This window comes from Lissotriton helveticus, chromosome 6 (genome assembly GCF_964261635.1).
Source record: "Lissotriton helveticus chromosome 6, aLisHel1.1, whole genome shotgun sequence".
Lineage (NCBI taxonomy): Eukaryota > Metazoa > Chordata > Amphibia > Caudata > Salamandridae > Lissotriton > Lissotriton helveticus.
Genome location: NC_136067.1, coordinates 155,540,653 through 155,565,567, shown reverse-complemented (window position 1 = coordinate 155,565,567; position 24,915 = coordinate 155,540,653).

Below are 24,915 nucleotides of genomic sequence, written 5' to 3'. Positions count from 1 at the left end.
GCTTCGAAAACCTTCTGCAGAAGCTGATCGTGGTGACGAAGCAGATCTGGACAGACGAGCCGAGAGAAGTTTTATCCGGCGCTCCCGTCACGATTTCGGCTTCAACTCTTGGCACGCCTCGCAATCAGTGGAGCCCCGATCCTTCCCCAAACACCACATGCAAATGAGGTGAGGTTCCGTTGCCGACATAAGGCGTCCCCACGATGAGCACTTCTTAAAGCCAGAAGGCATCCGCACACTGTTCCCACAAACACACGCAATAGCGAAGGGAAAGGCCTAAACAGGCCCAGAGCACGAACCAGATCCACGTTGCATGCGGAAAAGGAAAAAAAAACTGACGTAGGCGCGCCGGGGTTGGACTTATGTGACCTCGCTGACGTCATGCACGCGGACGAGGGCTGGGCGGAGTCGAGTGATGCCGTCCCCCCGGCGCGTAGAGATGCTGTGGCAAAAGATTTCCAGATCAAGTCTCACACCTGGGGATAATTCTATGTTAAGGAATCTGCGGCTAGTAGTCTCTATCAGATCTGCTGCTCCACATCCGACACTCTAGACTCTAGAGTTGACCACTTTTCTTCAATACATTGGAGAGTGACATTGGTCTCCATAACAAGTTTAAAGTGTTTCATCTCTTCCATGAGGTCCTCTAAGGTCAGAGGTAAAAGGAGACTTTGAAGGGAAACCACAGATCTTTTTTCTGTCTTTTTTGAGGGACATTCGTGTCCTTACGAACAGAGGGTATGGTTGTGGAGGAGGTGTCTGCAAAAAAGTCAGCGCAAAAGGAACACTGTAAACCAGCACAAGAAAAAATGCCAAAGGATTGTGTGATATTTAATGTCATGAAAGCACAGCACCAAAAGCGAAAAAAATTCAGACGAGTGCACAAAGTTAGCTCTTGAGGAGAGGATAACACTGTTTACCAGGGCTCTTTTTGTTGTGTGACTCTGAATTCCTTATCACAGCATATTGTCAGGGGTGACCATAAAATAACTTTAGTACCATTGATCCAAAATGTTCTGAGGAATTAGCGTTACAGTGTATACACTGATATTATATAGGTAATGACCAGAAAGAAAAAAAAAGTACCTTTTTCAGTGGAGCCATTCTCTACTTCTCTTTTCTGTCAGCACAGCCTTCTCTGTTCTCTCTCTCAGGCTGTCCTGGGTAAAAAAGCGGCAACATTTGTGGGAGATACCGAGTGAAAGAAGGACTACCACTCGCCTCACCTACAACTGTAAAAAATGAAGGCTGCAACAGCCGAAACTGAAGTAAACAACGTGACACGGGAGAGCTTAACCCAAAATGTGGCATGAACGGAGCTGAAAAAGGTAAATACCTGCTCTCCCTGCATTCGCATTTTCAGGTATCTTCCGACATGCAGTCAAAACAGACAATAGTTGTTTTGTTCCTTAGAAAGTCTCTGGTGGTTGACTGAGCGCTACGGTCCTGCGGCCATCTTGCAGGCGGTTTGTGTGCGCCCCCGTCAGGGTAGAGTTATGTTATGTTATAAAAACTTTTATATTGCGCTCCATTACTAGCAAGTATCCTGGTGCAGTGAGTGAGGTTGCGGAAGTGAGTGGTAAAAACAGAGCTGAAAATTAAAGGGTCATATTGAATAAATGGGTTTTCAGTCCTTTCTTGAAGACAGCAACGGTCGGCGCAATCCTAAGATGCAGAGGAATAGCGTTCCAGGCCCTAGAGGCCCTAACAGAGATAGACTGGCCTCCTAGTCTAGAGTACCTAAATCTGGGCACAGTCATTTGTCACTGGTTGACCGAGCGGAGGCAGCTGTTCGGGACATATAAGGTAAACCTTTTCCTCAGGTACACAGGGCCAAGCTGATGGGTCGCACGAAAGGAGAGAACCAATGATTTAAACAAAATACGGTGAGCAACCGGAAGCCAGTGAAGACTGCGTAGGTAAGGGCGGACGCTAGATCTCCTAGGGAGCTTAAACAAAAGTTGTGCGGCTGCATTTTGAATAACCTGAAGCCATTGGATCAGATAAGCAGGTAAGCCACTAAACAGGGCATTCGCATAATCAAGCCTGGAAAGTATTAGCGCACGTGACACTGTCTCTTTGGCCTCTCTCGGGAGGAGGGGAAAAAACCTACGTAAGGCTTTAAGAGTGGCGAAGCAAACACCCGTAAGTTTTTTAATATGGTCCTCAAACTTAAGATCATTCCCAAACCAGACCCCCAAGTTCTTAGCTGGGCCACCCATAGAGTTAGGACAAGGCAGGTCTGGTGGCCATAGGAGGTCTCTGAAGTTATTGGGAAAGGAACCATGGAACAGAACCTCCGACTTATCTTCATTGCACTTGAGCTGGGCAAGTGCTAACCAGCGAAAAACAAATAATAGGCAAAGCTGAACCGCCGACGTATCCAAATTGTCTTTTGACCAAGTGAATAAAAGTTGGGTATCGTCGGCGTAGGCCATTATTTTAGCCCCCAACTGTTCCGCCAAGTAGATCAAAGGAGTCAAATAAACATTAAAAAGCAGGGGTCTCAAGGTGGACCCCTGTGGGACTCCTGTAGTGAGTTTTTTTGGCGAGGAGGCGTAGGGTGGCATCCAGACCTGTTGCGTCCTATTATCCAAAAATGACGTCAGCCAATCAAGTGCCAATCCAGAGATGCCCACGGCAGCTAGTCTGGCAAGAAGTAGGGCATGGGGCACCGTGTCAAAGGCGGCAGAGAGGTCTAGTAAAATCAGAACCGCTCTGCCACCTCCATCAAGGCACTCCCGGATCACCTCGGACATCTCTACCAGTGCCGTTTCAGTGCTATAAGCAGCCCGAAACCCTGATTGAGCAGGTGCAAGGCCTGAGATGACTCAATAAAGTTGTCTAGCTGTTTAAAAGCAATCTTCTCACAGACTTTCGCCAGGGCCGGCAGCAGCGAAATAGGCCGGTAGCTGGAGGGAGCAGCCGGATCTGATCCGGCCTTTTTTAAAAGTGGCAGAAGTTTGGCTTGCTTCCAGCATAACGGAACAGTTGCAGACGAAAAAGAGAGATTAACAATCTGAGTAACCTCTTTGCAAATTGTTTCAGCCACCCCGCCAAGAACCCTTGCAGGACACGGGTCAGAGGGGGACCCCGATTTCAGGGCCTCAAGTACTGCCGGAGTGTCAGACTCAGTGGAAGGAGAGAAGACAGCAAACTGCTCAACTGACCTAGGCACCAGAAAAGAGGGTAGTGCTGGAGAGGACTTGGAGCTGTCACAAACGACTCGCAGGTCCTCTTGGATCTTGGCAATTTTGTCTATAAAGAAAGAGGAGAGCTCTTCACACCAGTGATCGGATGAAGGCAACAAAGGTTGCTCAGCGCATGGCGATAAAAAGCTCTGGACAATTGAAAAAATGTCCTTGCTGTTATTATTCGCTTTTTCAATTCTTCCTGCATAATAACTGCTCTTTGCTGACCTAATGGCAGCATAGTAATCTCTTTGAGCCGCACGCAAATTGCTCTTTGCCTCGGGCGTGTAAGCTTGTCTCCACACCCGTTCCAGCTTCTTACATCCAAGTTTCAGTTCCCGTAAGGTGTGGGAAAACCATGGTTTGGAGGGGGTAGAGCGCATCCTAGAGTCTTGCCGGGATTCGGCGTCGCTCTGTGCCGAGCCCCTTCTCTTTAAAAACATGCTCATGCTGGACTTGTGTGAATTGAACAATTCATAGTAGCCAGCAGAGCAACACTGGCAGCCCGTGAATAAATGACCAGAAGTGAGAGCTGGGGGCTCAGGGAGTTTCCTACAGCCGTTGGGTGGCCCTGCTTGACCATGGCATGCAAATGAAGATTAGGGATTGTCACAAACATTGAGCACTGCCTTGTCCAAGTAAAGGTTTCTTTCAGATTCTCTGCCTCCTGTCAACCCAAAAAGCCTTTTCTCGATTGAGTGTAAGGAGTGCGGAGGGGGAGAGTTTAGGGGGTAAGAGAGGGAGACAGAGAGAAAAAAACACAGAGAGATGTGAGCAGGAGGCCTCAATATATAGAACTCTGATGGGTTGAGGTTGCAACAAAGCTCAGAGTGACAGCTTTGTAGGAGCATCTGGTGACCCTGTGGCCCTTGCAGCAGAGTTATGCAGGCATCCCTCTAGTGCTTACTGTTACAGCAGGTCTTTGAATGGTACAGCCACATTGCAAATCTCAAGGATCCAGAGAGGGATTTTCAGCTCACTTCTCCTGGATGTAAAGAGATTATTTTCCAGCAGACCTTTTCATGGTGCAATGAGCAATTTAAAGCAGGCTTCTGAATTGTGCTTCTCTATAGGACGCATGGAGGGATTAGAGTGGAGATTATATCCTGCAGTGAGGCAGTTAATAAACAAATTACATTGAAGATGAGTGAGGGGTTGCAAAATGTTGCGGCTCTTCACTACTACTACGACAAGAGAAAGGACAGTGGAAGTACTTGAGCGAAGATTTCGTGTCCAGCAAACAAAGCATGGGGAGGATTTTCTGGACCAGCACCTGGCCTGAGTTCACCTCTGCTGGGAGGAGTCCGTATAGAGTCACAGTATAGAATGAGAACATTGCTATTAGCATACACCTTTAGGAAACCCTTAAGGAGGAGCCTAGACATAGCTTGCACTCCCAAAGGGTAAGTGGAAAGCAGCACCCCCTCCTCCCCATACTTGCAAGTGTGATATCTTAAGCCAGTACAGGGGGCTAAGCGAGAGTTCCGCAAGACCGTAGACCTCAATAGCAGTTCATTTTGCCCAGCGGATCTCACAAGTCTCTTGCGCACCACAGCTGATGAGGTGGGCTCGGCACTCGTAGGGGCTTGGCGAAGTAGCCCTGCACCTCACGGCGTTAAAGGGGTTGCCCTGTCTTGTGGAGAATATCTGCTATGAGACGCATGGTTTTCTGCGCGATTCATGGTTATATGAGAGCACGTCTTTACGTTTCATTGTTTTCAAACATTTTCCATTAATAGATGACATTCTTTAATTGATTGGATTTGTCCCCCCTCGGCTGCCCCCATTATACAAGCATTTGCAATGCAATAGGCCTCGCATTTACTCAACTCTCGGAAATGGAGACCTATTGCATTGCAAATGGTTGTTTGCAAAAGCTCCCCATGCGGCGCTTTCACTTTAATGGCGGCCGTGCCTCTTTACTTGGACACGGCTCATCTGAAGAAAGGTAGAATGGCCGCCATTAACGGGAAAGCGCAGCATGAGGGCTTTTACAAACAAAAGTTAAAAAATAGAAGAAAATTACATTCAGCCGCGTTCGGCGCTGCAAATAAACCAAAGGTGTGGCCGCCAGTGTTGCATGCCATGCTATGGAAAAAATAAATGAAGCCCTACGAAAGAGCGTGTCCACAAGCAGGCAGGGAAAAGCAGTAAACAAAATAGTGCTCAAAGACTGTAATTAAAGCCTACCATGCAACAACACAGGTAACAGGACACAGCTAACAGGAGATATAGCCATGGGAGATTACAAATTAAGACAAGGCAGTACTAAGGAGGGACAACCAAGCCTATTAACGAATCAGAAGCTAGCATTTACCAAGGAAAATTACACAATCCAATGAAAAATATGGGTGGGGGAGTGGGCGGAGCTTCACCTCCATACTCCGAATACAGCATGCCTCGCAGAGCAGCGCATGCCCTGCCCAGGCTCAACCTAAAAAGGCAGAGAGGGCTTCGCTCCAAAAATTACTGCCTTCTCACTGGGATGTGTAATGTTAGATAAAAATGTTCTTTTCTCCAAATATTTCCAACTTTGCTTGTGTTCTGTACTGTAAAGCACACATACAAATTTGGAGATTTTTTTAAACTCCATGTTGAAGTGCAGTGTTTTGTGCTGGAAGGGTACCCTTCCAGTACACAATCTATGCTAGACATCACGCACACAGGGTGGGTGGGTGTTTGTGTGTGTGTGCACACGTGTGTAAGTGTAGGTGTGTGTGTAGTGCAAGTCAGTCTAATGCGCACCAGCTATCGGAGAGAGGGATATAGTGCTCTACCGTATCAGATAATAGAGCTGGTCTGCTCTCTTCTATCATGTACCGCAGTGCAGCAAATTTAGCTGCTGCGCTGCATTGCGTGTAAAAAAAATAATTTAAATTACATTTAAATTTGCCTGTGTGGTTACGTCCAAACACAAGCTTCAGCGAAAGCCCTTCAGTCCCATCACTAAAATTCTGTAAGGCATTTCACTTTTAAAAATCTAAATACTGAATCAGAAAAAATCCTGGATGTCTGCTTGGGTAAGGATACTGCTAATTTGAAATAAGGAACATGACAATATGCAGTGCTTAATTTGCAAAAACATAAGTGCCGACCCCCTGAGGAGGCAGCTCTTACGTGCAGTGCCACTACCGGCAGGAGCCTCTGACCATTTCTGCATGCTGCCCACACGGCCAGAAGACAGAGAAATAGTCCTACTTTTATTTTTGATTGCGTTGTGGAAATAGCTGAAGATAAGCCATTACACTGAAATGGGTAAAAGTCAAAGGCCACCTGGATTGGCTGTCCATTTTTCTAAGACAATTGGAAATAAAAGAAGGACTAATCTACTGTTTTCCAATGCTTACACTGACATTGGGACAGTGGAGGAGGTGGCAAGGAATCCTAGTCTGTAGAAATAAGTGTTGGTGGTGCCCACCACTATCCACTAGTACAAACTAACCACAGAAAATCAATGCATTTTAAGAATGCTTCCTCCAAGTGGACAGGGTGTAGCGTCTTCCCAGCCTGGATACCCGCAATAACACGGAGCTTAGTATTACATGTCTTTATTCTGCTGTGTGTAACTGTGAACTCAGCATTCTAAAACAAGCTTTCATGGCATTGCGCTCAGACTCCTACCTCACAGCTCTACGGAGGCCGTTAGGAGGCAAAAGTGTTCTGTTCTAAAGTATCACGTTACATTTCTTCAATTAATCTTCTTGCCACTTTAATTACTGGGCGCTATCATCTTCACTGTCAGAGATCTTCGAAAATTGTGAAGAAGTAACAGCAACCACTAGGTTCTCAAGTTCAGTCCTTTCACCAACTGGATTAGAAGATCATTGAATCAAATGCCGAAATCTTGAAGAGTCTCTTGTAACAGACTTCCCAGGACGCTGGACAGTCACCACATATCCCTTAGTGGACACAACGTGGAAAGGTGCAACATCATATGGAGCTTCAGATTTTCTCCTTCACAGTTGGCCGGCGATCACTAGATGTCCTGTCCTCAATTTAATGTTTGTTGCATGTCGCCTCTTGTCAGCATAGGCTTCATCTTTTCTTTATTAACCAAGTCCTTAATTTGAGTTGTATTATCACCTCCTTCTCTTTTGTTGGTCCATTGAGGTAACTGTATTGTCATTGCTCACCCGAACATCATAGTTGCGGGAATTTCTCCTGTGTTCGAGTGAGGTGTTGAACGATAGGTTTGTAGGGTGGAATTCAAAACAGTTTGCAAATGGACCCTCAAGAGTTGCATGCTGTACTGCTTTCTTTAGCAGACACATAAAACGTTTGAGACCATTTGTCTGCGGCCACATAGGTATGCACCTTCTAATGCTTTACATTCAGTTGCTCCAGAAAATCCTTGAATTCTCAACTGTTGAACGGTGTGCCATTATTAGACTTCAAAATGGCTGGAATGCCCCACGTTGCAAAAATGCCATAAATCTTCTCAATGACTCACTCATGAGTTAACCCCTCAATGAATCACTCACTCATGAGTTAACCCCTTGTGCGCTCGTGACGGAATGGTTCAGTCACGGCCCGGCCGCCGTGCCTGCGCCGTGCTGATTTCGTGCATGCGCGGCGCGTTCTATTGAGCGGGCGGGGCCGTGACGGAACCATTCCGTCACAAGCACAGCGTCACCGCGGCTCGTGACGGAGTGGTTCAGGGAGTTCTAACATAGACAAAGTATGTTGAATAATGTTCGTAGAGGGGCAGTTACAAAGATGACAGGCCTAGAGTTCCTTTTCAACCCTCTCATCTAAATATGGAAACCCGAATTAGACTGCACTTGTACTTTAGCAGAACCGGGTGTCATACCCCCATCGGAGAAGATATGGCCAAAGAATTTTAATCAGTCAGTAAGCGACATACTTGAGAGAGAGCTTTACCATGCTCTTTTTGTGTAGCTCTGAAAATCAATATATAATTGCAATAGTTGAAAGCATTCACAACCGGCTGCATGACTTGTTGTATGGTGTCTTGCAAAAGTTCTGAAGCCGATGACACACCAAAACGGATCCTTTTTTATAGAAACAGACCTACGTATGTAAAAAAGGTTGTAATATACCTACAATCTTCTTCGAATTTCAACTGTTGATAACCTTTATTTAAATCAAGGCGAGAACAAACTTTTGCACCATTTAGTTGCGTTATCATGTCAGCAATATGTGGACCTGGATGTCGTTCTTGTTTAATTGCCTTCATTGCTTGGCACATATAAACACCCATGCGCACAGCTCCTTCAGAGTCCTTTTTAGGCACTACCAATATGGGAGAAACCCATGGCAACCAACCAGTTGAGTGCTCAATTATGCCATGTTTAGGTAATGATTCAAGGTCTTTTTTAAAAGCTTGTTGTAAATGAAAAGCAACTTGTCTATGTCTCTGAGCAACAGGAGAGACATCGTCATTAATTTGAAACTTTACTTTCATAGTCTTTAGCTTCCCCAAACAATGGAGGAAATTGACTTACTATTTCGAGGTGAGCATTTTGGTTGTAATTCACAGAAATCAGTACCATATCAGCAGCGGTACTGAAACTGAGCAGACAAGCACTTGTTGCTGTAGCTTAGCACATGGATGGGTGCTTGCACTTTCCTTTGCTTTTGTTTCAATATCACAACAAATGAACCTTGACTTTTTATAGGCGTCAATGCAACCAAAGGGTACACTTTGGTTTTCGATTTTACAAGTCGAGATAATGGAGACAATATGATATTTCTCTTCAGGCATTCTATTTATTGATGTGCCACTATCGATTAAAGGTATCGATCAGTTATTTGTTTTTAATGGAGAAGTGTGGCTCACTGGTTAGAGGCGGCAGACCCGTAAGCAGAGAACGGCCCGGGACCAGGGTTCGATTCCCGACGCGGCAGGGTCATGGACCAGGGTCAGCGGACTCGATAATTCTCGCCTCGGTGCCTACTCTAGTCAGAAACCACACTCGGCAACTCTGGGCATCAGCTTGCCTCATCTTCACAACGGCCCCCCCAGACCGCCGGGGATGCTTGGTCGCACCTTAGAGATACCCATCAGGGACCATCTCTCAGGGTGAGCCAGGACGGGTTCCCCAGCGGTCGAAGCGTGGAGATACTCCTCCGGGAGTCGATTCCTAGCGCTATATAAACCCGCAATTAAATGTTATTTTCAAACAATGTTTGTGTGACTTAGGTGCTTTGGCATGTCGATTTTTCTTTGACTGACATTTTTCCTCACATGTGGCCAGTCAAACATGCGCTCTTTGGTAAACAATGACATGGTGCAACTGTCTTTCTCATTCTCACCAGTACCACGCATACTATTACAACACACCATTAAAGTATATGTAAAAATTTACTTTTGCAAACAAAATGTAAAAAAAAGAAATAATAATTTAATTCCTGAAAAGTGAGACAAATAAGCCAGCGCAGTAATGTTATTCAAAAGACATTTTACGTATAAACATTCATGAGGATGTAACAATACACCTATTACTTAAATAAACACATTTCCAACTATCCCATTTCTACAGTAGAAATTCCTTCATTTCAACACTATGGGGTCGATTGCGACATCGTCCTGAAAGGCACCGAAAGGCATTTGATTTGTCCGAATCCAATTCGGAACCCGCCTTTCCGACCAACTCAGACATGTTTCCCAACGAGCAATTACGATGGCTGGGTAGCGTTCGAACTTTCCGACTCAGTCCCGAAAGGCATTGGGAGTAACCAAGTCGGTCGGAGCCGAATAGTAGCAGTCTATGGAGCACATTTCCAGCCGAGTGATTAGGATGTCAGATTCTGACAGTTTTACCAATCGGTTGTTCTGAAATTAATCGGACTTTGGGGCCCATAGCAGGGCCCCCTTCACCCGGAGACCTTCGAATCGAGCCCTTGGGGTACCCATGGGTTCCCTCTACCCATGCATGCACAGTGTGGCAGGCACCATGGAGTGCCCGTCACGGGGTGCAAGGTTTTCCCCAACCACCCCTTTTGTCAATGGGAGCCTGTATTCTAGTTCGGAACACAGGCTCACATTGAAGTCAATGGGAGTTGGAGCAAATCGTATCCGGAAGCTTCCGGATGCATCAAAATTGCTTGGTCAGACTCCCCCAATCCGAGTCATTCGGTAATCATTCCATAATCAAATCGGTCGGAATGCTTTCTGATGAGATAGTAATCAGCCCCCATCAATGAAGCTTACAGTAAAGTAAATGGGCTGTCATTCTATATAAGGAAGTCTAATAAAAGTTCTTTTTCACCAAACAAAATAAATACATATTCTGGCAGAATCTAATGCACAATGAAATATTCACTGCATAACATATTTGTTTGAATTATGGTTTACAAGTGAAAACAATTTATAAAATCAGTCGTCCATCATTTTGTGGTCAGTGGTACACTGACTCTGCTCATGACAACATGCTTCTGCGAGACTCTAAGGCGAACAACAGTTTGCTGTGGATACACTGCCATGTATCAGTCTAAGCAACTACAACGTTAACACAAAACACATTTAAAATTAGCCAGTTAAATCCGATAAATATACATTAATGATTGTTTTTGTTTTGTTTTTCTAAATTCTCATATTACTGACAGATTATCAACAACATTATTTACGGTGCACTAACTGGAAGTCTAATAATGTAAGTCAGGATATCAAACATTTTAACAATATTTTTTATACTGAATTTACCAGGATTTTCTGAAAGAATTCTTTTAAAAGACATGTTGTTTCAAAATATACCTTATCCTGAGAGCAAGATCTGGACAGTGATGAAGGAGGCACATTACTATTTTAACTGCATTGGAGGTATTTGTCAGGGCAGGTGCTGTACGGTAACTGGGGGCTAATTTACCATTCTAACTCTGCAGGAGGCATACTTCAGGGCAGGTGCTGGACAGTGACTGGGGGCTAAATTACTATTTTAACTTTGCTGGAGGCATACTTCAGGGCAGGTGCTGGACAGTGACTGGGGGCTAAATTACTATTTTAACTTTGCTGGAGGCATACTTCAGGACAGGTATTGGACAGTGACTGGGGGCTAATTTACTATTATAACTCCACCAGGGTCATACCTCATGGCAGGTGCTGGACAGTGACCAGTGTCCAAATTACTATTCTAACTCCACTGGGAGCATACCTTAGAGGAGGGGGAAACAACAATTACAATGCAGGCATTACCACAAAATGCCCCATTACAACACAGCTACCTTCACTACACATGCCATTACCAAGCATGCCTTTACACCAAAAAAAAGTGCATTAGCATGCATCACATTACCATGCATTGCCATTTGTAGGTAAGTATTTTGGTGGGTATTTGTTTTATTTTTATATTTTTAAATGTTATTGTTGTTTTTTAATAGAAAACATTATATTTTATTGCCTATGTAATTTATACATAAAATAGGTAGGGGATGTGAGGTGTACCCGGGTAATGGAAGTGTATTAATGGGTGAGTATTAAAAATTAATATAACTATTGATATATTTAAAATTAATTATAGAAATATTTTAACAAAATTAAAATAAATAAAAAAATGATTATAATTTTCTTTCTAAGGGTGGGATTGTGAGGGGGATAGGGCTAATGGGAGGGGAAGTGTATTAATATTCTGGTATTAATTTTAATATCCATGTATTCATTTATAAGTAATTTTAAATAACGTTAAAATTAATAATAAAAAGATGTAAAAAATACTAAGAGAGTAACACACACCTTTAGGCACGGGATGTGAGGGATATAGGGGTACGGGGTGGGGAAATGGATTAATACTCATGTATTATTTTTAATACCTGTGTATTAATGTATATGTGATTTAGTTAAATAGTTACAATTATTTAAACAATTATTCATAATTTATCCTAAGGTAGTAACACACACCTTTAGGCACGATAGGTGAGGAATATAGGGGTATTGGGTGGGTGAAGTGTATTAATACTCAGGAATTTTTTTTTTTGTTCAAGGTATTTTTATTGATAGATAAAGACAAAAGAAAAAACATGCGACAGTCCCGCACAACTTCCCACACAGGAGGCAAAAATGAAAGCAAGATGAAAGGAGGACCCCTATTCCAGAGCGGTGCCACGGGTACCTCCAGGAAGACTGTCTTAATCTAGAAGCAGTAGTGGCACGTCCAGGCCGTCTGCTAAGGAAAGGCAGGAGATACACCATGGAAAGGGTTGAGGAGCAATAACAAGTACCTAAGCATATAGAAAGGTGCGGCCACCTCTTGTGGGAAAAGCTCCGCAAGGCCCTTGAAACGGGGACTTCGCGTAAACATAAACGGAAATCCCCCTACCCCCCGCCCCCCTCCCCAGTGGTGGTAGCAGTTAGTCTTGAAAGGAGAAAACAAAAGGATGGTGGTAATCACAGTTGGAACAAGTGAAGTGCTCGCACACTAGGTGGACAGACTGCGGAAGGAAGACCTTTGGAAAGAAACTGAACCAGGGGGCCCCAGCGAAATATAAAGTTTTTAAAATCGTCTCGGAAAATGTCAGCCATTCTCCCCATACTCAGCAACTTCCATAGCCTTGCATGCCAGAGTGAGATCGCGGGGGCCTCTTTCTGCTTCCAGGCCGCCGCAAGGGCGAGTTTAGCTGCCCCCACACAAAGCCACATTATCCTCTTATCAGCTTTCGTTTGATGCTCAAGCTCTGGGTCTCGAAGGCCTAGCAATATATGAGCTATGGAGTCCTCGATGGGGTAGCCTAGAATCTCTTTAATGTGGGATAAGATATCCGCCCAGTAAGGCCGGATGATGGGGCAGTCCCACCAAATATGGCGGAAGTCCCCCAGCAGTCCACAGCCTCTCCAACATCTGTCTGAGGAGCTCGGGAAGATCCGTCTCAACTTGGCAGGGTAGAGATACCAATCCATTATCGTTTTGAGGTGAGCCTCCCGTAGCTCTATCGAATGGTTGTGTTTCGCTACGTCAGACCACAGACGGGACCACTCTACCTCAGTGATGTCACGACCAATCACTCCCTCCCACATGGACATGTACCGAGGTCTGGGGGACATGGTAGTGGACAGAAGAAGGCTATACAGGAAGGAAATTGTCCCCCGCATGGTGGAGGTCCTCAAGAGGAAGGACTCAAACGGTGTCGGTGGTCTGGTGGCTGCATCCCTCACCGGGGGGGATAAGGCCCAATATAGTAGCTGGGTGTGGCGGTACTTCTCAGATCGTTGGACACCATAGTCCCGCATGCAATTGTCAAATGTGAGAGGCGCGTAGCCATGGAATAGGTGTGTGTATTTGTCAAAGGGCCCCTCACCTGCCGCCGGGGGGAAGGCTGGGTTAAAGTGTATAGGAGTAAAAGGAGAAGGAAATGTCGTCCATCGGTCATCACCAGAGATCGAGTCCCACACCTTAAGGGTAGTGCTAGTGGGGGTGCTAACATAGGCATTCCTGGGCCTGTCGCTTTTGGGTTTCCACACCAGGTCCCATATCGACCTCCCCGCTACGCTTCTGTCCATATGCAGCCAATGCTTTTCCGATTCTCGTTGGGACCATTCTACCAAAACACGGAGTTGTGCTGCCTTAAAGTACAAGTGCATGTCAGGAAGGCCTGTTCCCCCCTCCCTCCTTGAGCGACGAAGGGTAGCGTAGGAGAATCAGGCTTGTCCACCCTGCCAGATAAAGCGGAGCATCTGCGTTTTGACCCGTCAAAAGAAGTCCCCAGTGGGGGTGATGGGCAGAGCTTGAAAGAGGTATAGGAATTTAGGGAGAAGGGTCATCTTGATTGCATGTATGCGCCCAAGCCAGGAGATAAACATCGGTTTCCACCGGGCTAGGGTCTTCTGGACGGATGCAAGCCGCGGTGGGAAATTAGCGGAGTAGAGCTTCTCAACCGTGAGAGTCAGTTGGATCCCCAAATACTGTATAGAGGTGTGAGACCACGATAAGGTCGTGGAAGATTGAAGACGCGATACCTCTGTCGGAGGCAAAGTGAGGTTAAGGACCAGGGACTTCCCATAGTTGATCTTAAAACCTGCCACCCCTTCAAAGCGGAGCAAAGCATCTTGAACGTGGGGTAAGGAATGGGCGGGGTCCGAGAGGGAGAGCAGGACATCGTCCGCAAACAGGGTAATTTTGTGTGATTCTCCAGTGAAAGGAAGGCCACGGATATCTGGATCTTCTCTCACTGCTACTGCCAGTGGTTCTATGCTCAGGGCGAAGAGCAGAGGGGAGAGGGGGAAACCCTGGCGCGTGCCTCGGGAGTGTAGGAAGGGCGCGTAGACGTGGCCATTGACTACTACCCTAGAGCGGGGGCGCTGAAGTTAGCCTTAAGCATCGTTAAGAATTTTGGGAGAAAAGCCAAAGGATGTCAGGGTTAGAAACAGGAAGCTCCAATCCACCCTGTCAAACGCTTTTTCAGCATCTAAGCCCACTAGAACGGCAGGGATCTTGAACTTGTTAGCTTTCTCGATGAGATGGTGTTATCGTGGGTTTGGCGGCCCTTGATGAAACCAGACTGGTCCGGGTGGATAAGAGCTGGCATCAAGTCCTGTAGCCTCCCTGCCAGTATGGACGAGTAAAGCTTGGCGTCCAGATTGAGCAAGGCTATTGGTCTATACGATGAGCACGACGACGGGTCCTTCCCAGGCTTGGGAATAACTGAGATTAACGCTTCAGCCATGGACCCGGGGGACACCCCTTCGTTAGCCATGCAGTTGAATAATTGGACCAGGAAATCGCTCAGTTCCGAGGCAAAGGTTTTGTAAAAGGTCGCGGTAAGTCCGTCAGACCCCGGGGACTTATGAGGCTTCAGGGACTTGATGGCCGCTAGGACCTCTTCTCTGGTGAACGGGGCGACTAGTTGATCATTCCATTCCGCTGACACCTGAGGAAGCGGCAGCGTCCTCAAATATGTCTCCTGTGCTCTGATGTTGGGGGAGTCCCCGGTGTAGAGAGCTTCATAAAAGTCTCCGAAGGGCCCGCCTTGGTGCTATCGTGTGGATGATGGAGCCCCTCGCATCCCGTATGCCCCCAATATAATCCTTCTCCCGCTTGTCACGGAGTTAGCGGGCCAAGTGTTTCCCCACCTTATTACCTTGGGAATATGAGAGTTGCCGCAGTTTCAGCAGTGTGAGCTCAGCTCTGTTATTATAGTGAGCTCTAAGTTTACCCCTAACCGCCGCTAGCTGCCGCTCTGCCCGCCGGGAGGGGTTCTGCTTGTGGGCGAGTTCAAGCGAGGAAAGATCGTCCTCTAATTGGTCCCGCTCTTTCTTTCTCAGTTTGTTAAGGTCAGCGTTGAGGGCTATACAGCTGCCACGGATAGAAGCTTTAAAAGCATCCCACGTGGTGTAAATCGACGTGTCGCCTATAGCGTTAAGTAAAAAAAAAAACGGTTATAGCTTTTCTCAACTCGTGGCAGGAGGTTGCATCGCGAGTCAGAGAGGCAGGGAAGTACCATCTACGGTAGGCGGCATCCACTGTTTCCCAATGGAGGCAGATAGCGAGCAGGCTATGATCCGAGATGGATAAAGGGAAGATCTTGGCGTCACGCAGGTCCCCCCGGAGAGATTGGCTAAGCAAGAAGTGGTTCAAGCGTGAGTATGAGCGGTGAACATGCGAGAAGAAAGTAAAATCCTTGGAGTGCGGGTTCAAGGATCGCCAACCATCCACCAACCCCATGTCTGCGATCATTTGTTGGGTGTCGGGGGAGAATAGGCCGGTATCCGATCTCTGGTGATGAGTGCTGTCCATATCCCTCTGCCAAACGAGGTTAAAATCCCCAATTACAATTAGGGGACCCTCCACAAAATCTAGGACTGTCTTCAGCAGGCCCTGTACGAACCCGTTCTGACCTACATTGGGAGCATAGAGGACCAGGAATGTGCAGTCTACCCCGAAGCACCCACTTGACCCCCAGCCAGCTCCCCTCTTTGTCAGTGAGCACTCCCGTGGGCTGGAAGTGCAGGCTCGCCCGGAACATAAGGGCCACCCCCCTGTGTTTCGTGGGGGCGGAGGATCTATATATGAGGGGGAACTGTTAATGTTTGAGGCGGGAGTCGTCCTTCCTAGACAAATGGGTTTCTTGTAGCCCCACCACATCTAAGTGATGGTCCATAATGTACTTCCAGACTTTCTGGCACTTTTGGGGGGAGTTTAGCCCCTTCACGTTCCAAGTCCCTAAGGTGAGCGGCATCTTCGGTGCGGGGATACTTTGTGCATTCTATGGGGCCTACGGGCTCGTCCAGCCCCCCACCCCTTAGCCAAAAACAAACAGCCATCCGTTCTGCCTCCGTCAACCGTTCCGTGTAACCACTCATGCCGTGTTTCAATAGCAAAGAAAATAACGATACTCCCCCCAGCTACCACCACTACCCCCCTTCCCTCCCCCCCCCCCCAACCCCAACAACCCTCCTTCCCTTCTCCCCGTCCCAAAAGACCATCCGTTCTGGACAGTGGACCCCTTCAGAAGAGGACCCTGAAGTTGACCATAGGGGTCGAGTCTCCTGGACTCCGTCAGCCGTAGGTCTGAAGTCTCTACGGGGTCGTGTCCCTGGGAAAGACATAAAGTACATGTTGGAACAGACTGTTCCGCGTCCCTCCGACGCCGGCCTCACCTTCGCCCAGGGTCTCACTCGGCTGAAGGTTCGTCTTGTGGGGTTGCCTCCGTCACCAATGCCACAGAGGCGACTGCTGCCCCCCGTTCTTGGAGGCTAGCCGATGGATCCGGTTTCCCCCTGGGCACGGCCCGGCCAACCCTCTGCCAGGCCGGGGAGCGCTGACGACGTTGTGCAGGGGTGCCGCCGTCTCCGGGGGTCATCGCCGAGGCCTCCAGACCCAGCAGTTCCATGGCTGCCGTGAGAGATCTGACTTGGACAAGCTAGTTCTTCCAGCGAAAGATAAGACGAAAGGGGTGACCCCATGAGTAGGCCACCTTCTGGTCTCGTAGGAAGGTAGTGACTGGGCGGAACTCTCTGCGCTTCTGCAACGTCGACGCTGCTAGGTCTTGGAATAGTTGGGAATGGTGGTCACGGAACTGCAGGGGTCCGCCTTCCCGGGCCTTCCGGAGTATGCGTTCCTTGAGTTGAAAGTTGTGGACACAGACCAGTATGTCGGGGGGTGGCGACTTTGGTCCTCTAGGCAGGCCGACCCGGTGGACTTTGTCCATGCGTATGGTCTGAAGATCTTCTTCACCCAAGACGCGTTTAAAAAGGCTTTCTACGTATTCCCGCAGATCGGCGCCTTCCCCCGAACAGGGCACCGCTCGAATACGGATGTTGTTCCGGTGGGAACGGTTTTCCAGGTCTTCGGCATGCGCCTGGAGGTCCAGGTTCTGCTCCGAGAGGCGGAGCACATCCTGCTGGAGTCGGTGTAAGTCTTCTGACATCCCCAAGTCGTGTTCCTCCAATGTCGCCACCCTTTCGCCCATGTCGTCCACATCCCTCCGCACTTCACGGAGATCCGACGCCAGTTGCGAGCGTAGTTCTGAAATGTCCTCCTTGATGGCAGAGAACAGTTCCTTCATGAAGGCCTTTGTTGCCGGTGCGTCCTCGTCTCCTCCGGGGGGCGACTTGCTCAGTCCTGGTGGCGTAGTAGGCGACGTACCCTTGGACAGGCCGTCCTTGCTGGGTTTATCTTTACAGGGTCTGCCCGCCATAGCTCCTGTGGCCTGGGCCCGTAGAGCAGGGACGCCCCCCCCTTCCGGCCTCCACGGACTGCGTTCAAAGTGACTCTGGGCCACCACTCTCAGGTCGCCAAGCAGGGGGGTTTGCACCCGCTGGGCCCCACACCGCACCTCTCGGTTCCCGCACCACCTGATCTAGCAGTCCACGCTAGTAGGGCACCGTCGCGGCCTGATGTGCTGTGCCAGGGGACAGTCTCGGCAAATAGCAAGGAAGGTCACAGCAAGTCCCCTCCAGGTGATCCCAAGGCGTACTCACAGTTGTTGGGGGGCCCCCACCGAGTACTGGATGTGGAAGCAAGACTGCGATCCCCGTCGGTCCGCTACTCCCCCGGGGGCACCAGGCCCCAGGACGCTCCCTCGTGGGGCCTCACTCTAGGGCGGTTCAGCGTCGCGCAGGGGGAGCCCCGTGGTCTCCTGTGCTTGGGTAGTACTCGTCTCCAACTGCGTAGGCGCCTCCAAGGAGGGTGTGTGTAGCTCGGCAGCAGGGGGGGGATCCGCGCTCAACAGTCAGGTGCTAGGCCCTCTGCGACCCGGTCTCCCCGGGCAAGGGTTCCTCCGTCACTGCCCCGCACCACTGTAGCATAGGCCCCTGCAATCAGCACCCTCTCGGGGGTACAAAGCACCGCCACAGCCCGCCGCGGTCCCACTCCAGGGGTAGCAAGGGGCACCGAGCCAGGCCCTCGGCCGTCAGGCACAGCCGTCCACCTCCCGCCTGCAGGCCGCCCCTCTGCGTTGCGCAATCCAGTCGCGGCCTACCTAGGCCTCGGAGCCCCGGTCTTTCCTGACACCGTGGCCAAGTCGCCTCCAGGCAGGTCCCGGGCACACAGGGTGCAGGGGCGGCCCCCTCGCCGGCACAACACACTCCGGGTGAAGAAAGTCAGAGCTAGCCCCCCCCCTAGGCCCTGGGCCCCGATCCTCTTGTAGATTCCGCGGCCGAGCCGCAGTCAGCAGGTCCGGGCGCCCGCCCTCTGTACTCGCCTCACTCCGATGGTCGAAAGAACGGCGATGCGGCTCTTGCTGGCTCAGCTCTCAGCACACAGCGGACCAAGCAGTCAGGGGCGGTCCGCCGAGCTCTGGGGGGCGCCGGTCACTGCAATCCCGCTCGGCTCCGCTCCTTGACTCGAGCCGCTCTGCCCCCAGACGCCGGCGGGCCCCGCGCGCGCTCACCGCCTGACAGGCCGCAACCACAAACTCCGTCCCAGGGCACCGCCGTAGATGAAATAAAAGCCCCGGACTCCTCCAGTCGACTTCAGAGCCCAGGCTGCACGGGTGGCGATGAGCAGGAGCACCCAGGGGAAGCTGCAACAATGCTAAGAAGGCTCGTGGTGCCGGAGGGACTCTCAAACAAGTTTCACTCCGTCGCCATCTTGGCCACGCCCCCCCAGGAATTATTTTGAATACCTGTGTATTCATTTAAAATTAATTTATAATTAAAGTTAGGATAATTTTAAATAAATGTACAAATATTTTCAAAGGAGTAACACACACCTTTAGGCACGGGATGTGAGTGATATAGGGGTATTAAGTTGGGGAAGTGTATTAATACTCAGGTGTTATTTTTAATACCTGTGTATCAATTTATAAATAATACATTTTATCTAAAAATATTTTAAAATGTTTTTGAAATATATTGGATGGTAACTTAAGACCCCCTAACATAGTAAAATGTGATACAAAATTAAATGCAACATGCGACCATCACTCAGAAATTAATACAATTTTGGTTTAAAAAAAAAGTATTACTGCAACAAATTATGGACGGAATGCTGAATGATTCAAACATTCTTCCCCAGTCAAGAGATCTGGGTTAAATCCATTGTTCTTTTGCCCACTACCAGTTTGGACCTAGTCATATGAAAATCAGTCTTAGGGGCACATTAGGATGGCGGGCAGACTTTGTCCGCCCGCCATCCCGACACAAAAAGGGACCGCCCGCCATAAGTGTGGGGGTCCCCTGTGGGACATTAGGATACGCCCACCACAGTGGCGGGCGCATCCAGCATTCCTGACATTGTGGCAGGCGGTGCAGTCAGCACCTCCCGCCACAATGCCAGGAAGGCATGTTGTGCATGGAACTGCTGCACCCCCAACGCCCCAGAATCCCTGGGAGCCCGCTACGGGCCCCCAATGTTAAGAACCGCCTGCCTAAAGGAATATCCCAGCCTGCATACAAATACCATATAAACTGCTTTTCTGCCCGGTAGGCAATCGGGCGGATTGCCTACCGGCGGAAAACCGGCGGACTGTTTTTCCGTCCGCCGGCGTCCCCTCGCCATGGTAATGTGGCAGGGGCAAATTAGAGGCGGGTGGTGGTTTTTGGCGGGAGGATCGCCACCACCACACGGGCAGTGGCAATCCGCCCGTTATCTTAGTCTTGACGCTGTGCCTCATGGGTACAGCCCAGACCGAACTGCCAAGCCAGGTCCTCCGTGGACCGGAAACAAGCATCCTGGGACCGGTTTTCAGGGTATGACACCCTTCATCAGCCAGGCTAGCTTGAATCCAGTGGCACAGTGAGCAAGGGACCCACGTCTGGGCATACCCATCCCACTTAGGGCTAAAAGTGTAACTGCAACAAATGATGGACGGAATGCTGAATGATTCAAACATTCTCCCCCAGTCAAGAGATCTGGCTAAAATCCATCGTTCTTTTGCCCACTACGCCACCTCAGTTTGGACAATTAAAAGTGAACAAGTCAACTTTTTTCAATAAAAACCCCCCAACAATTCTTATTAATTCTCTACAATAAATATCTAAGTGCATGAACAAATATTACAACCTTTTAAAACATTTTTAAAAACATTTATTACAGCGTCGCTTTCCCAGTTAAGTCATTGCGGAAAATTATCCTTTTTTTTACTTTTAGGCTTGACGTACGCATTTGTGCGTCTGTTTCTACAGTCGGTGGAATGTTGAGGTCAAGTTTGGATGTAAGGAAGATCTGCGCTCAGGTAAGAACATTTACATTTATTATTCTAAGACTATAGGTGGCATAGTTAATTGTAAGGAAAGAGGGGGAAGAAGTTAGATGCCTGTTAGTAGTAAAATGTATGTTTTGAATGTTTTTATCACATTTTCATTCCTATGCAGGTAGGGAGATTCTCTTTTTTCTTTTTTTTAAACCTCGGTTTTAAAAAGTAATTTTTGGAAAAATAAAGTGCTTTTTAAAACCAATTTGATATAAAAACAATAGTTTATTTTATGTTTGCACAATGTTTGATGTACTGATGGTACACAAACCATGTGGCATTAAGAAGGAAATTGATTCCCTGAATCGGGTTCTGGTTAATTTGACCTTTTTTTTTTACTTTTTAGAGTTTTGAGTTACCAGCATACGTTTCCTACAGAAATTTGGGATCTTCGGTTATTGGATCATCCTCAACAAAGACTTGGATGAGTATATATTACACTGGTTGATTATCTTCAAAAAAGACTTGTATGGCTATATTTGTTATTGGAATGTGGATTTCGTAACTGGATTGGTTGTTGCGTTTTTGACACAAGGGTTTTTGGGGGGGGTGGGAGGGGGTTGTGTTTTTAGAAAAACAGAAGAATTTATCCAACTATTCACTTGTTGGAAATTGTGTCTTTGCCAATCTCATTTTTGAAACAGGAAGATGGGCAGTTCCTTGGAATATATGTTTAGCTGTTTGGATTATTGGAGTACAAAGAACTCTTGATGACAAATGCATTTGTAAAGTCACCAAGTGTTGAAGAAAGAAGACATCTTCAGGTAGGAACATAGAAATTCCTTTAATTAAAAAAGAATAATTTCAAAATGGTTATCTAATTGTTTTTGAAAAATAGTCAAAGCAAGCGAGTTAGAGCAGGTGTTAGTATGTATGAGAATTGTAGTATGCGTGGGGGGCGTGGCTTGAGAGGCCACCATGGCGGATGCTCTGTAACATAGTTCTGCATTAAAACTCCATCTATCCTGCCCTTACCCTTTATGCCACTCGCCACTCGCCAACAAATCTTGAATCCTTGAACCTGCGGTGATGGAGGAGAATGAAGTCTCCAGACCACCGTGGAGACCCAAGGACGGGTTGCTGGCTGAGCAGGCCATGTGCAATACAGCCAGAGACACTGCTCAGCGTTTATTGCTTCTCCAGTGCAGAACTCCAGAGGTACCCAGAGCAAGGTGCTGTGTACTGCGCAACCCGTCTGCAAACCCAGTCCCCAGGCCACCACTGATCATGACCCAGCGGGGTGGAGACAGGATTGTCCTCGATGTTGTGAAGTGTGTGGGCCTCCAGACATGGCCTCTGTGTTGGGGACGCGTGGGGCTGGCTGCTGCCGGCCTGCCCTTTGGCTGCAGTGCTGCAGGGCCTTTGTTGAAGGGGGAAGGGGGGAAGAGATACCTTGGAGCTACAAAGCTGCTTTAGTGGTGCCCAGAAACAAAAGAGGTGCCGGATCACTGCAACAGGGCCGGCGGCCTGGGTGGAGGCCTGGGGTCCTGGCCCGGAAGCGGAGATCCCCCACTGAGCACAGGGAGGCAGAGTTGGCAGGGCTGCGTGCATCTGGGAGTGCCAGTGGATAGTGGCATACCTTGAGGGCCACCCGCTCACCTCAGCCCCATCATATATTGCTGTGGGGCAACCTGCTGCCACGCCGGTGGAGCTACTGCAGTGGGGAGTCTTTCAGGAGAGGTTGGGCAAGCGGATTCCTGTCCCGTGTGCCCAGGCTCCCTTTCACAGGTGACTCTCTGACCCTGAAGGTCCGCGCCTGGATACAGAAGAACAACAGTACTCCGGAAAGCTTTTAGTGGCTAGGGCTGCGGTTGGGGCCCTGCTTGACTGCCTTTTTTTAACTGTGCCCACCACCCGTAGATAAGCCACATCCAGCACTTACTATATAGTATAGATGGGAAAGCGTAACGTCCTCTAGACGTCCCGTGGGGAGCTGCTCATGCTGCACCCCATGCTGGGGAGCTTTGGGAGCGCAGGTGGGCCACTTTGCCCTGTAGTTGGAGAGCTGGTATAGTTCTACAGACCCAGCCTCATCTGAGACTGTGCATTCACCTTGCTCTGTGATTCCCATATAAGTCCAGTGGCACTATCAGATCCTCTTCTACCTGGTATCTCTGCATCCCAGTTGATTCACTGGGGGTTGCTCATGCTGCGTCACTTGGAAGTGCGCATGTGAACCCTGGATCCTTCCTATTCTCACTCTGCAGCAAAAGTATAGAATTGCTCATGGGGAGGACCGCGTCATCAGGTGGCGCAGGTGGTCACTAGAATTGCTACTGGCCTTGAACGTCCCTCCTGGTTCCCAGTGAGTGACATTTTCAGAGCAATCCATCATGGCTTAAGATAAAGAACCTAAGCTTCAAAGACAAGGCAATCTAGACCGCTACACTAAAATGGTGGCCCCCTAGGTGAAAATGGAACAAAATACCCCGACCCTACCGTACATTGTAGCCCTGCTATTGGAATTTCAATCCTCGTGGGAGGTCATTGAGGGACGCATTGGTGAGGTTTGGTCTGAGGTGCCTGTCTTGTGCCAAGACCTTCAAAACCTGTCGGAGAGGGTCACAGCGACGGAGGCTTTAATCTCAGTAGTTGAGGGCACAACTAATGGTCTACAGAAAGAAGTCTTGGAACTTGGGTCTGTGGTGGAGGACCTCAATTGGAGAGTGGACAACATGGAAAATCATGCCAGAAGGAACTGAACTGCATTTTCGTGGGCGTTCCAGATGGGGATGAGGGTCCAAACATGGGGTCCTTCCTGTTAGATTGTCAGGGGGCCCTACTCCCATTGGAACAGTTCTCCTCATGTATAGTTATTGAGGGAGCCGACAGGGCCTTAACCCTCAAACCACTCCCCCCGCCTAGTGGTAGATAATTTTTTTAATTTCTTGTAAAGAACATGTTTCTAAGAGAGGTTTGTCGCCTGCTTCAATACTGATATGAAAGTACCAAAATCGTGGTGTTCTCCGATTATTCTCGAGAGGTGCAGAAACAGCGGGGTACTTTCGACTCCGTTATGATTAAACTGAGAGCCCTCCAATTGAAATACATGTTGCTGTTTCTCACAAACCTTATGGTTATATTTGAGGGTAAAACCTTTTTCTTCTACTTCTCCAGGGAGGCCTAGACCTGGCTGGAAGAGTGCCCGCCTAGAAGAAACACTGAAGATGGATGTGTAGGAGAGTAGGGTCTGCAATCCTATGGTCACCCCAGATTTTTGCTTTTGCTTCACTGGTTTACGACTTTCCCTGGCTGTGGGCCTGCTAATCAGACCCACAGCCTAGCTGTTCTCTCTCTAAATTGACATCCATGTACATTAGGTGCATTTACCAATTGGTATTGGGACCCCTTATCAGCCCCTGTACAGTGTACCTTAGGTTCCCAGGGCATAGGTGAACCCAAGGCCTGAAGCATGTATTATGTCACCCCTGGCTGGCCATCTAAACAGACACAACTGGCTGGTAAGACAGCTGGGGCAAGGTGGTGTAATCACCCTTTGCTGTAGATATAGTATACCTATATCTAACCCCAAAATGGACACATATATTCCTATCAGCCACTCCTATGGCAGGCCTTATCAATCCTGAAGGCAGAGTGCTTGGAATTATGTGAGATGGGGCTCTAGCATGAGCTGAGCCTGTCTGCAGCTTGCGGAACTAAGTCCTTATAGCTGTTCCATGATAACGCTATACCATATACTCTTAAGTGCATTATAATCCTTGCGGTTATTGCTAACTTTGGTATAGCATTATCAAAACATGTCGAGTAAGGTGTCATACGAATTGGAATACTACCCCCTCGCCAGTTCTGGCGACGGGGGTAGCATTCCACCCTTTTAGAGGGACACGACATGTATGTAACTGTGAACCCCGGTTAAAGTTAACTCGAGCCTCAGCATCACAAAATGGATGCTGCCACCACAGACACAAGTCTGACCTCCTGCTGCTGGGAGTCCTTCCAGCGAGGGAGGCCAGGACAAAGGGTTTCCGGCCTTGGGAGGTGCAAGCACCACCCCAGACAGGATTTTGTGTATTAGGTAGGACAGGCCTGAAAGGAATGAGACATGCCTGGGGCACACAAGGTGTCCCTGTGCATACACCGGTTCAAACCAGTTGCTGGGGCACTCCAGCCCCAGCTC